Raw genomic sequence first — 14,137 nt, 5'->3', positions numbered from 1 at the left:
TTGAAATCACTCCACGACTGTCTGACTGTCCATTGGTTTCGGAGTGGTCAGTGCGGTGGTGTGTACAGTTACCACACGCCAAGACTTTGCATTGGTTTTCTGATACGTATTCTAGTGCTGTTTCACTGTTAGCTACTAGTACACATCCAGACGTTGTCCTATTCTGACATTTCAAAAGAGGAATTGTGGTGTGTATCTCTCCCAAGGTTTAGAACTATGTACCATGTGGACTGATCTTAGTGTGCTCTCTACCCGATCTACAACATCCTCTCTCTGTCCTCTTGCCATGGAGTTTCATTATCTGCTCAATTGCTCATTCAACAGCCTAACTCTAACTTTAAACCTTCACCTATGATATTGAATGTAATCGTTTGCAAATTAGCAACACCAAGCAAAGGAAGTGAAATGGAAAACTAGAACTGGAAATGAAGAGCTGGACGAAGGACTGTTAACATCAGAAGTTACAGCTGTGATTTCAAGGCATTGTGCTTGATTTTTTGGAAGCGCCCATTTTGTCGTGATCGAGACCGTTTCATCCTAAATAGTGCCCTCTCCCATATTGTCCTAGACCTAGAGGGAACGGAGGAGTTGTTTTGTGAGCTTTTCAAACTGGAACCGCGACAGGGCTTTCTCTCGTGTGCTTTGCTTTTGTATGTTTATGCTCATATGCTTTTCAAAGTTATTGACTGCTCTGCCAACACATACACGACATGTATTTGCTAAGTGATAGCACCATCTTTCAACCTTCTTGCAGTTTTAATAATCATGAATAATTTATTTTTGAATATAACAGAACCATTTTACCATAATCGCCTAAGGATTGGTACAGATTGAGTGCTCACTAGTCAATTACAGAATGACTCAATTTAAACAGCGATCAAAATATACTGCCGAATGTTATTGTGCTGAACAGGCGTAGTGTGAAAATGAGAAAATCACAGCTTTCATTTCATGTTGTTGTTATTGTCACATATACAGTTATCTGAAGGCTACATTTAGTTTCTCTGGTAACAAGCAGTGCCTTCATACTGTAGGAATGGTTGCCATGGATTTCCCATGTACTGAGTCTTGTTTGAGACCCAAGCCTGACTTCAAAGCTATTGACCTCTAGATTGGCTCAAAGTTACAGTAGATTGATTTTAATGCTGTAACCAGTTGGACTATTCTCTGCGACTTGCATCAAGGTGATGATGGATATCTTGTTATCTGGGCTGGAGAGAAATAGCATGTTAACTCTTAGTGTGACGATAACCACAGACAGGAGATGATCCTTGCATTTCATTTTCTACATCTCTCTTTCACCACTATGTGTGCATGTGAGTGTGTTTATGTGTGTGTGCATGTGTGTGTGTTTGTGTAAAGCTCTTATTCGGCAGCTTATGTATAATTACAGTTATTGCTGATGAGTCACTCGCTCCCACTGGCTCATTCACCTGGGTGGACAGTTCTGGGAAAAACATTTTTTGACCAGATTTCCATGTTCAGACATCCTGTGTGGTTAAAGAAAACGTTGTGTACGTGTGAACGGGGGGACTCAGAGACTGTCACAAAGCATGATGTCATGTCACCACGTCAGTCAGTGCAGCCGCATAGCTGAGCGTGGGGAGGGAGGGAGAGAGATAGGGGGAGAGAGAGAGAGAGGGGGAGAGAGAGACACGGGGAGGGAGAGAGATGGGGAAAGAGTGAGAGAGAGAGGGGGGTGGAGAGAGGGAGAGGGAGAGAGATGGGGAAAGAGTGAGAGAGAGAGGGGGGTGGAGAGAGGGAGAGGGAGAGAGATGGGGAAAGAGTGAGAGAGAGAGGGGGGTGGAGAGAGAGAGAGAGAGAGGGGTGGAGAGAGGGAGAGCGAGAGGGGGGAGAGAGAGAGAGGGAGTTTGAGAGGGGAGAGAGAGAGAGAAAGTTGAGAGATAAACATAACATGAACAGCCAGTGGGCTCATTGCTCATCTGTGTCTTGCTGACAGAGAGGCTGTTTTTCATGACTAAGTATTTGGGTTCTCCTCTGTCATGTAGTACTGTCCTATGTGTGGTTGTCTTCTAGTCGCATACCGAAACCCATGTTCAGCACTACTATTTCAGCAGTCTCTTTTTTAAAGATACTCACAGTACAACTATGAAATGCGAGACGTGCAAAAAAAAGGTACATGTTTAGCAATAGAATGGCATTAACTATTATCCCTTCCTCTGATCATTGTAGGTTGAAAACATGTTGTAATCAAGTTGTAAACATGTTATGTGTTGAAAACTTGTTGTAATGACAACATTCACCTGTCAATAGTGATCAATGACTTGTGAAACTGCATTTTAATAAGAACCATGTCTGTTTCAAAGTTACCCTTTATGTACAGGTTTCAGACCGGCTGACTCGACCCCCACTCCTAATCTTAACCATTGGGATATGAGAAGCAAAGCTGACCTCAGAGCAGCTCAGCTGCCAGTTGTTTCCTATGAACAGTATGCTTCTTCTAGCCTGGTCCCCAATCTGTTTGTGCTGTCTTCTCAGATCTGGAACCAGGCTATGCCCACCCCCCCAGACCCTTTGTTGATAGACCAAGGCAAAATGTCAGACTGTTACCTCGCCGAGTTATTATGACTGCGATTGGATGTTTACCCTTTTTTTTCTGATACTATATAGCCTCCTCTATATTTGTACTACTAGCTACTACCTTTATTTTGTATACCCAGAGAATTTAATTAGAAGCATTGGTACAGTAGTGCCAAGTTCATTTTGTGGAAAGCTGGGCCATATTCATTAGGGCGCACCGTAGCAAAATGTTTTGCAATGGGGGGGAAGTCCTTCTCTGTTTCAGTCCATTTTCTACTGCTTGGTACATAATGAATATGACACTGTTGGGCCAGGATGTCTGAAGACTGTTGGTTTTGCTCCCAGCAGGGAAGAATGTCTCACGGTTCACCGACTTCCTAATATGGATGCTGCACTATCCTGCCATTGACTGGTAGCAGGCTTTAGCAACTACAGTTGAAGGCGGAAGTTTACATACACTTAGGTTGGAGTCATTCATTTCTTCTTAACAAACTATAGTTTTGGCAAGTCGGTTAGGACAACTACTGTGTGCATGGCACAAGTAAATTTTCCAACAATTGTTTACAGACAGATTATTTCACTTATAATTCACTGTATCACAATTCCAGCGGATCAGAAGTTTACATACACTAAGTTGACTGTGCCTTTAAACAGCTTGGAAAATTCCAGAAAATGATGTCATGGCTTTAGAAGCTTCTGATAGGCTAATTGGCATCATTTGAGTCAATTGGAGGTGTACCTGTGGATGAATTTCAAGGCCTACCTTCAAATTCAGTGCCCCTTTGCTTGACATCATGGGAAAATCAAAAGAAATCAGCCAAGACCGCAGAAAAAAAATTGTAGACCTCCACAAGTCTGGTTCATCCTTGGGAGCATTTTCCAAATGCCTGAAGGTAGAACGTTCATCTGTACAAACAATAGTATGCTATTATAAACACCATGGGACCACGGAGCCGTCATACCGCTCAGGAAGGAGACGCGTTCTGTGTCCTAGAGATGAACGTATTTTGGTGCGAGAAGTGCAAATCAATCCCAGAACAACAGCAAAGGATCTTGTGAAGATGCTGGAGGAAACAGGTTCAAAAGTATCTATATCCACGGGAAAACGAGTCCTTTATCAACATAACCTGAAAGGCCGCTCAGCAAGGAAGGAGCCACTGCTCCAAACCGCCATAAAAAAGCCAGACGAGGGTTTGCAACTGCACATGGGGACAAAGATCGTACTTTTTGGAGAAATGTCCTCTGGTCTGATGAAACAAAAATAGAACTGTTTGGCCATAATGAACTTCGTTATGTTTGGAGGAAAAACGGGGAGGCTTGCAAGCCGAAGAACACCATCCCAACCGTGAAGCATGGGGGTCGCAGTATCATGTTGTGGGGGTGCTTTGCTGCAGGAGGGACTGGTGCACTTCACAAAATAGATGGCATCATGAAGAACGAAAATTATATTGAAGCAACATCTCAAGACATCAGTCAGTAAGTTAAAGCTTGGTCGCAAATGGGTCTTCCAAATGGACAATGACCTCACGCATACTTCCAAAGTTGTGGCAAAATGGCTTAAGGACAACAAAGTCAAGCTATTAGAGTGGGCATCACAAAGCCCTGACTTCAATCCTATAGAAAATTTGTGGGCAGAACTGAAAAAGCGTGTGCGAGTAAGGAGGCCTACAAACCTGACTCAGTTACACCAGCTCTGTCCGGAGGAATGGGCCAAAATTCCCCCAAGTTATTGTGGGAAGCTTGTGGAAGGCTACCCGAAACGTTTGACCCAAGTTAAACAATTTAAAGACAATGCTACCAAGTACTAATTGAGTGTATGTAAACTTCTGACCCACTGGGAATGTGATGAATGAAATAAAAGCTGAAATAAATCATTCTCTCTATTATTATTCTGACATTTCACATTCTTAAAATAAAGTGGTAATTCTAACTGTCCTAAAACAGGGAATTCTTACTAGGATTAAATGTAAGGAATTTAAGGAATTTAACACTGAGTTTATTTGGCCAAGGTGTATGTAAACTTCCGAATTCAACTGTAACTTCATGTAATTGTCAATAAAAGCCTTTGACACTTATGAAATGCTTGTAATTATACTTCAGTATTCCATAGTAACATCTGACAAAAATATCTAAAGACACTGACGCAGCAAACTTTGTGGAAATGTATATTTGTGTCATTCTCAAAACGTTTGGCCACGACTGTATGCGATATACACTGAGGGTACAAAACATTAAGAATACCTTCGTAATATTGAGTCCCCTCCTATGTTGACTCCAATGCTTCCCACAGTTGTGTGAAGTTGGCTGGATGTCCTTTGGGTGGTGGACCGTTCTTAATACACACGGGAAACTATTGAGCGTGAAAAACCCAACAGCCTGGCACCTACCATCATACCCTGTTCAAAGGTACTTCAATCTTTTGTCTTGCCCATTCAATCTCTAAATGGTATACATACACAATCCATGTCTCAATTGGCTCACCTGAATTCACCTGGTCAGTCTTTGTCATGGAAAGAGCAGGTGTTCATAATGTTTTGTACATTCGGTGTTCATGTAGCTATAGCAACTATGTGATATACATGTAGCTATAGCAACTATGTGACTGTTAGTTAATTATATTGAACAATGTGTATTCCTTGAGGGTATGCTACTGTACAAGTAATTGCAATTCTGTCTCTTCTGTCTATCATGCATGTTTGATTCTGAGAGAGAAGGTTGACAGCACTGTCACCAATGTAACTGTATGTATCATCATTGCAGCTATTGATTATAATAAACATATTAATGATGAAGGTATTGATTATAATAAACATATGAATGATAAAGCTATTGATTATAATACGTTTCCTAAAGCTTAACGCTTATTGATGGTGATATTTGTTCATTTGATGCTATTGCTACCAGTCTCAGACCTTTTCAGAAACGTGACATTATGAATATCTCATTGGTTCATTCTGTATTCCCTGTGTATAGCAAATATACAGACTAATGACATGGTGATTTGTAATCCATCTCTCGGTGTAACACATGCTAGAACTGTACTATGTACTGACGTTGTTGACTTGTTTCTTTCCTATCTCAACCAGTGCTTTTTCAGATGCTTCATTGCGTATTAGGTTGAATATCCATGCATTCTTCATGTCACTCTGTCACCTACAGGTCCTGGTTTTTACCATTTTGGACTTGGTCGTCCACAATGCTTATTATGAAACAAACTGTGGATTTTGTGTGGAAATAAATGTTGCAAAGTGCTGCACAAACACTAGTCTAGATGCATGTTTTTATTTGCTTGCACAGCATTGAACATGAATGAGAGTGGCATTGAACATGGATGAGAATGGTGCCGGAGGAGATGGCTGCCTTTTTACAGGCTCTATCAGGAATCAAGGTAAGACCCCAAGTGCAGACTGTGTGAAGTAACAATGTTTATTGTAACCACAGGGGCAGGTGAACGACAGGTCAAGGCAGGCAAGGGTCGATAATCCAGAGTAGTAGCAAGGTACTGGACGGCAGGCAGGGTCAGGGACGGGCAGAATGGTCAGACGAGTGGGTACAGGGTCAGGACAGGCAAGGGTCAAAAACCAGGAGGTCGAGAAAAAGAGAGGAGCTGACAGGACGAACGCTGGTAAGCTTGACAAACAAGACGAACTGGCCACAGACAAACAGAAAACACAGGTATAAATACACAGGGGATAATGGGGAAGATGGGTGACACCTCGAGGGGGTGGAGACAAGACAGGTGAAATAGATCAGGGCGTGACAGGCTCTTAATCAATTGTGCTATTTTGTGTGTTTTTTCATGTTGTTTGTAAATTGTTTTGTACATAATGTTTCTGCTACCATCTCTTATGACCCGAAAAGAGCTTCTGGATATCAGAACAACGATTACTCACCTCGAACTGGACAAAGATTTTTCTTTAACAAGTCGGATGCGAAGGATTTACTCCAGACACCGGACCAGGCCCAAATCCCATCATTCGCGCGAAGAAAAGATGCCTATACAGGGGACGCAGGTCCGGGTGCCTTGTTAGACTTTGTCGGCGAGTAGTTAACCCACCTCTACCATCCGTCCTATTGGCCAACGTGTAATCATTGGAGAATACACTGGATGAGCTCCGTTCAAGACTATCCTACCAATGGGATATTAAAACTGTTTCACCGAGTCGTGGCTGAAGACAGAACAGCTGCCTCTGGTAAGACAAGGGGTGGCGGTCTATGTCTTCAGTCGTGGCCAAATGTTTTGAGAATGTCACAAATATTAATTTTCACAAAGTCTGCTGCCTCAGTTTGTATGATGGCAATTTGCATATACTCCAGAATGTTATGAAGAGTGATCAGATGAATTGCAATTAATTGCAAAGTCCCTCTTTGCCATGCAAATGAACTGAATCCCCCAAAAATATTTCCACTGCATTTCAGCCCTGCCAGAAAAGGACCGACTGACATCATGTCAGTGATTCTCTCGTTAACACAGGTGTGAGTGTTGACAAGGAAAAGGCTGGAGATCCCTCTGTCATGCTGACTGAGTTCGAATAACAGACTGGAAGCTTCAAAAGGAATCATTGTTCTTCCTCTGTCAACCATGGTTACCTGCAAGGAAACACGTGCCATCATCATTGCTTTGCACAAAAAGGGCTTCACAGGCGAGGATATTGCTGCCAGTAAGATTGCACCTAAATCAACCATTTATCGGATCATCAAGAACTTCAAGGAGAGCGGTTCAATTGTTGTGAAGAAGGCTTCAGGGCGCCCAAGAAAGTCCAGCAAGCGCCAGGACCGTCTCCTAAAATTGATTCAGCTGCGGGATCGGGGCATCACCAGTACAGAGCTTGCTCAGGAATGGCAGCAGGCAGGTGTGAGTGCATCTGCATGCACAGTGAGGCAAAGAGTTTTGGAGGATGGCCTGGTGTCAAGAAGGGCAGCAAAGAAGCCACTTCTCTCCAGGAAAAACATCAGGGACAGACTGATATTCTGCAAAAGGTACAGGGATTGGACTGCTGAGGACTGGGGTAAAGTAATTTTCTCTGATGAATCCCCTTTCCGATTGTTTGGGGCATCCGGAAAAAAAGCTTGTCCGGAGAAGACAAGGTGAGCGCTACCATCAGTCCTGTGTCATGCCAACAGTAAAGCATCCTAAGACCATTCATGTGTGGGGTTGCTTCTCAGCCAAGGGAGTGGGCTCACTCACAATTTTGCCTAAGAACACAGCCGTGAATAAAGAATGGTACCAACACATCCTCCGGGAGCAACTTCTCCCAACCATCCAGGAACAGTTTGGTGATGAACAATACCTTTTCCAGCATGATGGAGCACCTTGCCATAAGGCAAAAGTGATAACTAAGTGGCTCGGGGAACAAAACATCAATATTTTGGGTCCATGGCCAGGAAACTCCCCAGACCTTAATCCCATTGAGAACTTGTGGTCAATCTTCAAGAGGCCGGTGGACAAACAAAAACCCACAAATTCTGACAAACTCCAAGCATTGATTATGCAAGAATGGGCTGCCATCAGTCAGGAGGTGGCCCAGAAGTTCATTGACAGCATGCCAGGGCGGATTGCAGAGGTCTTGAAAAAGAAGGGTCAACACTGCAAATATTGACTCTTTGCATCAACTTCATGTAATTGTCAATAAAAGCCTTTGACACTTATGAAATGCTTGTAATGAAACTTCTGACAAAAATATCTAAAGACACTGAAGCAGCAAACTTTGTGAAAATTAATATTTGTGTCATTCTCAAAACTTTTGGCCACGACTGTATGTCTCTCTGGTCTGATATGTTAATTCTTAACTCATCATTTTATACAGTTTGTTCAAAAGGGGCGGTTTCGTCAGGCTGACACGCTCTCTGACCACACTCAAGGGGGCGGTGACTACTTACTGTGCACAGTTAATTTCCTCTTATAGTTTCTAAAATCACATCCCTCTCTTAAAAACACTCATCATTTTTCATATAGCATGCACAACGCAAAGGATGGAAACTTCGTACATGTAGTGTGTATACTTTTCAAGTTACAGTATTTCCTTAATCATTTTTTTTATGACATCACAGAATAACACACAATATGACATTAGTGTTCTTTAGACCGCTTTTGACCATTCCCCACATTCTATGTTCGAAATATTGTTCCAGTATTCGCTTAAGAACGTGTTAGCGTTTTGGTCAGAAAAAGTATGAAACAAAGGCATATTCCTCTGGTGAACATTGGAGAGGGAGATGCTGAATGTTCTGTCCTTGATTTACAACAGGGTGTGAGGTGTTAACCCCCAAAAAGATTTGGCATAGGTCCTCAGATCCTCAAAAAGCCCTACAGCTGCACCATCGAGAGCATCCTGACTGGTTGCATCACCGCCTGGTATGGCAACTGCTCGGCCTCCGACGGCAAGGTGCTACAGAGGGTAATGCGTACGGCCCAGTACATCACTGGGGTCAAGCTTCCTGCCATCCATGACCTCTATACCAGGCGGTGTCAGAGGAAGACCCTAAAAATTGCCAAAGACTGCAGCCAACCTAGTCATAAACTGTTCTCTATGCCACCGCGCGGCAAGTGATACTGGAGTGCCAAGTCTAGGTCCAAAAGGCTTCTTAACAGCGTCTACCCCCAAGCCATAAGACTGCTGAACAGCTAATCAAATGGCTACCTTGACTATTTGCATTGAGCCCCCCCCCCTTTTTTACGCTGCTGCTACTCGCTGTTTATTATCTATGCATAGTCACTTTACCCCTACCTACAGTCACTTTACCCCTACCTACATGTACATATTACCTCAACTACCTCGACTACCTCGAAACTGTAGCCCTGCACATTGACTCTGTACCGGTATCCCCTGTATATAGCCTTGTTATTGTTATTTTATTGTCGCTCTTTTATTATTTACTTTTGTTTATTTAGTAAATATTTTTCTTGACTCTTATTTTTTTTAAATGGCATTGTTGGTTCAGGGTTTGAAAGTAAGCCTTTCACTGTATTTGGCGCATGTGTCAAATATAATTAGATTTGATTTGAAAGCTTGTGTCTGAGAAAATGACTGATAGTGAGTAGTCTCAATAATAAGTAGTCTGTTTTAATACAGCAGTCTGGTTTTTGTAACAAATAGCCAATAATTATTGACTGACCTTGGAATTTCTCTCCTGTTCTTTATTTTTGCTACATAGTCTTGCTAACATCAGCCTCTGTCAGCCAAGCTAGTGGCTACAGCACTAAACAGCCAATCAAGAATTGCATGTTGCGTTGGCGCCATCTTGTGTGAGTTTTGGTCATCTCAATTGCAGAACAAAAATTGACATTTCCCGTGTTCTCTTTGTAAAGGTAGGCAGATACACCTATATGTATCAACCATCTTATAGTAAGAGCTCTGATCTAGGATCAGGTCCCCTCTGTCCAGGTCATCTTATTTGTGGTGATCTACCAAGCAACCCATTGCAAAGCCACAGCTCCAGAGCTAGCCCTAACACCAACATCCACCCACCACTAGGCAGTCACAGAACAGGGCCCGGTTTCCCAGAAGCATCTTAACGCTAAGTTCCTCCTATGGTTCTAACCATGAACTTAGCCTTAAGATGCTCTTAGGAAACCGGGCCCATATCTGTGAGAGCTGTAATGGTCTGATGAGATGTCAAAACCACAAAGAGGTCCAGTGGCATTCAGGTGGTGGGCCACATATCTGACATGCTGCCGTCACATTTAACAAGCATTTCATCAACCTGCTTCATTATGCTGTGTAGCATCAACAGCATTAAGTCCCTGTTTGGAGCAACAGTCAACAAGATTGTAACCAAAGGCGTCTGACTTGACATAATGCTGAGGACTGGGAGTTTGTTTGTGGTCCAAGATCAATGGCTGAGTTGACTCCAATACACTTGAACAAATCCAGCAAATGTTTATATGAATTTGGTAAACATTTCAATAACTGTAGTGTGGATTGATGGCCATCACCTCCTAAATACTACCACAAAAACATCAATCCCCATATGGCATTGCTGCTTGGGGGCGTGGCTCTCTAATTAGACGGACTCGATAAAGGTGTGTGACAGCACACAGCCAAGGTAACTAAGTAGCCTTCATAGAGATAGATAGAGGACACCTTTATATATGTGCTATTATAATGTATGTGACAGCATAGGCAGCGCAATTGAGGCTACAACCCATAGGAATCCCCACCCAGTTGACTACTTGACTACATTCAAATGTCGGATGATGTCCAATAACAATGGCAATGTCCATCCTAAAATGGGTTATATCCATGATGAGTCCTCTGTCTATCTCTTTATTCATGCATTGATGCTAATGTATATATATTTATATGTACATATTCTTGTTCATTCCTTTACACTTGTGTGTATAAGGTAGTTGTTGTGAAATTGTTAGATTACTTGTTAGATATTACTGCATGGTCGGAACTAGAAGCACAAGCATTTCGCTACACTCGCATTAACATCTGCTAACCATGTGTATGTGACCAATAAAATTTGATTTGGTAGCCTTGCACAAGCCTTGGCTGCTGATTGACTGCTGAAACAGTCATTTTAATGTTCATATAGTCCTATGTAAATGGCCACTGTGTACTTCCTGTTGCTGTGAGAACCTGTATAACAACCACAAGTCCCCCTCAACAGGAAGAGAGATGGGGTCTGAGAATCCTGGCACCTTTTCTTCATTTTCATTTACAGATGATACAAAAGAGATTCTTCATACTTGGGATCTCTCACTATGGGGCGAATCCTGTCTTCTACTTAAGTCACATTTTCACGTATTCATGCATTGATGCTAATGGGAGACTAATTGAAGTTCTGACTAAAGCTAAAGTTAGGGCTCACCTTTATATCAGTCGCTATAGTCAATGTTTGATTGTGTCTCATTGATGATGCTATGTATAGTACCTGTTGTTTGAATGTTAAATGACGAGACAGAGGCATGGATGCGAGTAACCAGTCTTGTTCAGTATATTGCAATACATCCGGGTATTTCAAGCACACCGGTAAAACACTGGAGTTGCAGTAATTAACATTTACCAACAGATGGCATCACTGTGCCATCTTACACCCATAACATCTTTCCTTTTATAAAATAGGACAGGAGCTGTCAATTCACTAACAAAACAAACCTAGTAATAATTTCCAACATGAACAGTTTAGTATTTTTTTTTTTAATTTTTTTTTTTCAGGTAACAACTTAACACATTTTGATACTCTCTTCACTTTTATCTCTGTCTGTCAACAATCCCTAATGGGAAACCTACAGATTAAGTCTTTTTGGTGGCTGGGACAGACGCCCACAGCGTGAAAAGACAGGGGGCTTGTCTGCGAGGACTGCGGGTTCCCGCACAGGCGTGTCACCTGACTGTCTAAGGGGAGTATTGATGGGCGAGGGAGCGGCCGACCTGTGATCCCCTGGCTCTTCGCCCAGTGCCTCAGGCCCCATGTGACTTGCTGGGGTTCTGTCTTTTGTCATGCGACCCCTTTGACCATCAGGGTTCTGAGTAGGTGCTGGCTCAGCAATCCGAAGGTCAACCCTGTTACGACGGTACCGTGATCCATTCACCTCGACCAAGTAGGAGCGTGGTGCCACTTTCTGTACACAGGATCCGAGTCTCCAGAGGCCAGTCCGGTCCCCTGGTAGTGGCTTCATCCGCACCGTTTCACCCACCCTGAGCTCAGGTAAGTCTTTTGCTGATTTGTCATAGATGAACTTGGAGACCTGTCTTCTGTGACGTAGCTTCACCAGCACGTCTGTCACCACACATGGCTCCAGGAGAGTGCTGGCTACTGGCAGAGCTGCTTTTAAGCGCCGTGCCATGAGGCGCTGGGCCGGGCTGCTATCCATGCCTTCTGTCGGGGTATTGCGCCACTGCAGGATTGCTTTCCAGGCATCTTTGCCCTCTCGCAGAGCTTTTTTGCAGAGGTTCTTTGCGATTTTGACTGCGGACTCAGCCTTCCCATTAGCTTTTGGGTGTCGTGGTGATGAAGTGACGTGCTCGAATTCCCAATCTGCAGCAAATTTTCGGAACTCAACCCCGGAGAATTGGGGTCCATTGTCTGAAATTACCCTATCTGGCTGGCCATAGCGGGCAAACTGAGCCTTGCAGCGTTTGATTGTTGTCTCTGCTGAGAGGTCGGGGAGGAGGTCAATCTCCCAGAAGTCTGAGTAATGATCGACTACCAGCAGAAAGTCTTTGCCACTGTGCTGGAAGAGATCTAGACTTACTATCTGCCAGGGGCGCATCGGTAGCTCGTGGGACATCATCGTCTCTCTCTGTTGCTCAGTGGCATATTCATTGCAGATTGTGCATTTACTGACATAGTCTTTGATTTCACTCTGCATTCCTGGCCAATACAGTGTGTCACGTGCTTGTCTGTAACAGGCCTCACCTCCTATGTGACTTGAGTGCACGCGCGCCAACATCTCAGGGCGCAGAGACCGGGGAATAACGACTCTCTGACCCTTGAATATTACTCCGTTTTGAACACTGAGCTCCTCTTTGACTGGCCAATAATCTCTGACGGCTAAAGCAGTTTCTTCCTTGCAGTCGGGCCAGCCCATCAGAATCACAGACCTCAATGCCTGGAGTTGCTCGTCCCTGTCTGTGTGCTGTCTGATTTGTATCAGGCGCTGGTCCGTGACATTGAGGTAGTCAGCCTGGTTGATGTGTTCAACATCCACTTGCTCTGTTTGTAAGCTGCACACTGCGTGTCGTTCATGCATGGAGCGTGTGTGAGTGCCTGATGCAGTAGCCCTGCTGAGCGTGTCACTCACATACATCTCTGGCCCTGGCTTATACACCACCTTGAGGTTGTAGTTTTGTAGGGCCAGTAGCATGCTCTGCAGTCGTTTCGGGGCATTCAGGAGAGGCTTGCTGAATATAGCAATAAGGGGCTTGTGATCTGTCTCTGCGGTAATATTGTCGCGCCCGTACAGATAGTGGTGGAAGCGTTGGCATGCAAACACAATGCTGAGGCACTCCTTCTCTATCTGGGCATAGTTCTGCTCTGTTGGGGTGAGTGCCCTAGAGGCGAATGCCACAGGCTGGCCCTCCTGCATGAGGCAACAGCCAAGTCCATACTGGCTTGAGTCACTCTGAATCGTGACAGGTTTTGACACATCGTAGTATCGCAGTACAGGTGTCTGGGTGACCAGTTGTTTTATTTCCCTCACCGCTGCGTCATGTTTTGGGAGCCAATGCCAGATGGTGTCCTTGTCCATGAGCCTCCTTAGTGGCTCACACACTTCAGAGAGCCGCGGTAGGAACTTGGCCAGGTAGGTGACGAATCCGACGAAGCGCTGCACTGCCTTCACGTCAGATGGGTGGGGCATTTCCAAGACAGCCTTCACTTTTTCAGGATCCGCCTTCAATCCAGTGGAGGACAAGATGTGCCCATGAAAGCGGACCTCTGGCACTTTAAACTGAAGCTTTTTTATGCGTAGCCTTAGCTTGACCTGTCTGCATCTGACCATCAGGGCCAGCAGCTTGGCATCATGGTCACATTCTGCCTCCTCATCACTGTCCCCACAGCCCACTACGAGGATGTCATCTGCTATGGGTTCCACGCCACTGAGTCCCATCAACAGCTCATGCTGTTTCCGCTGATACACCTCTGG

Source organism: Salmo trutta, chromosome 4 (assembly GCF_901001165.1).
Source record: "Salmo trutta chromosome 4, fSalTru1.1, whole genome shotgun sequence".
Taxonomy (NCBI): Eukaryota; Metazoa; Chordata; class Actinopteri; order Salmoniformes; family Salmonidae; genus Salmo; species Salmo trutta.
This window is presented reverse-complemented; position numbering follows the sequence as displayed.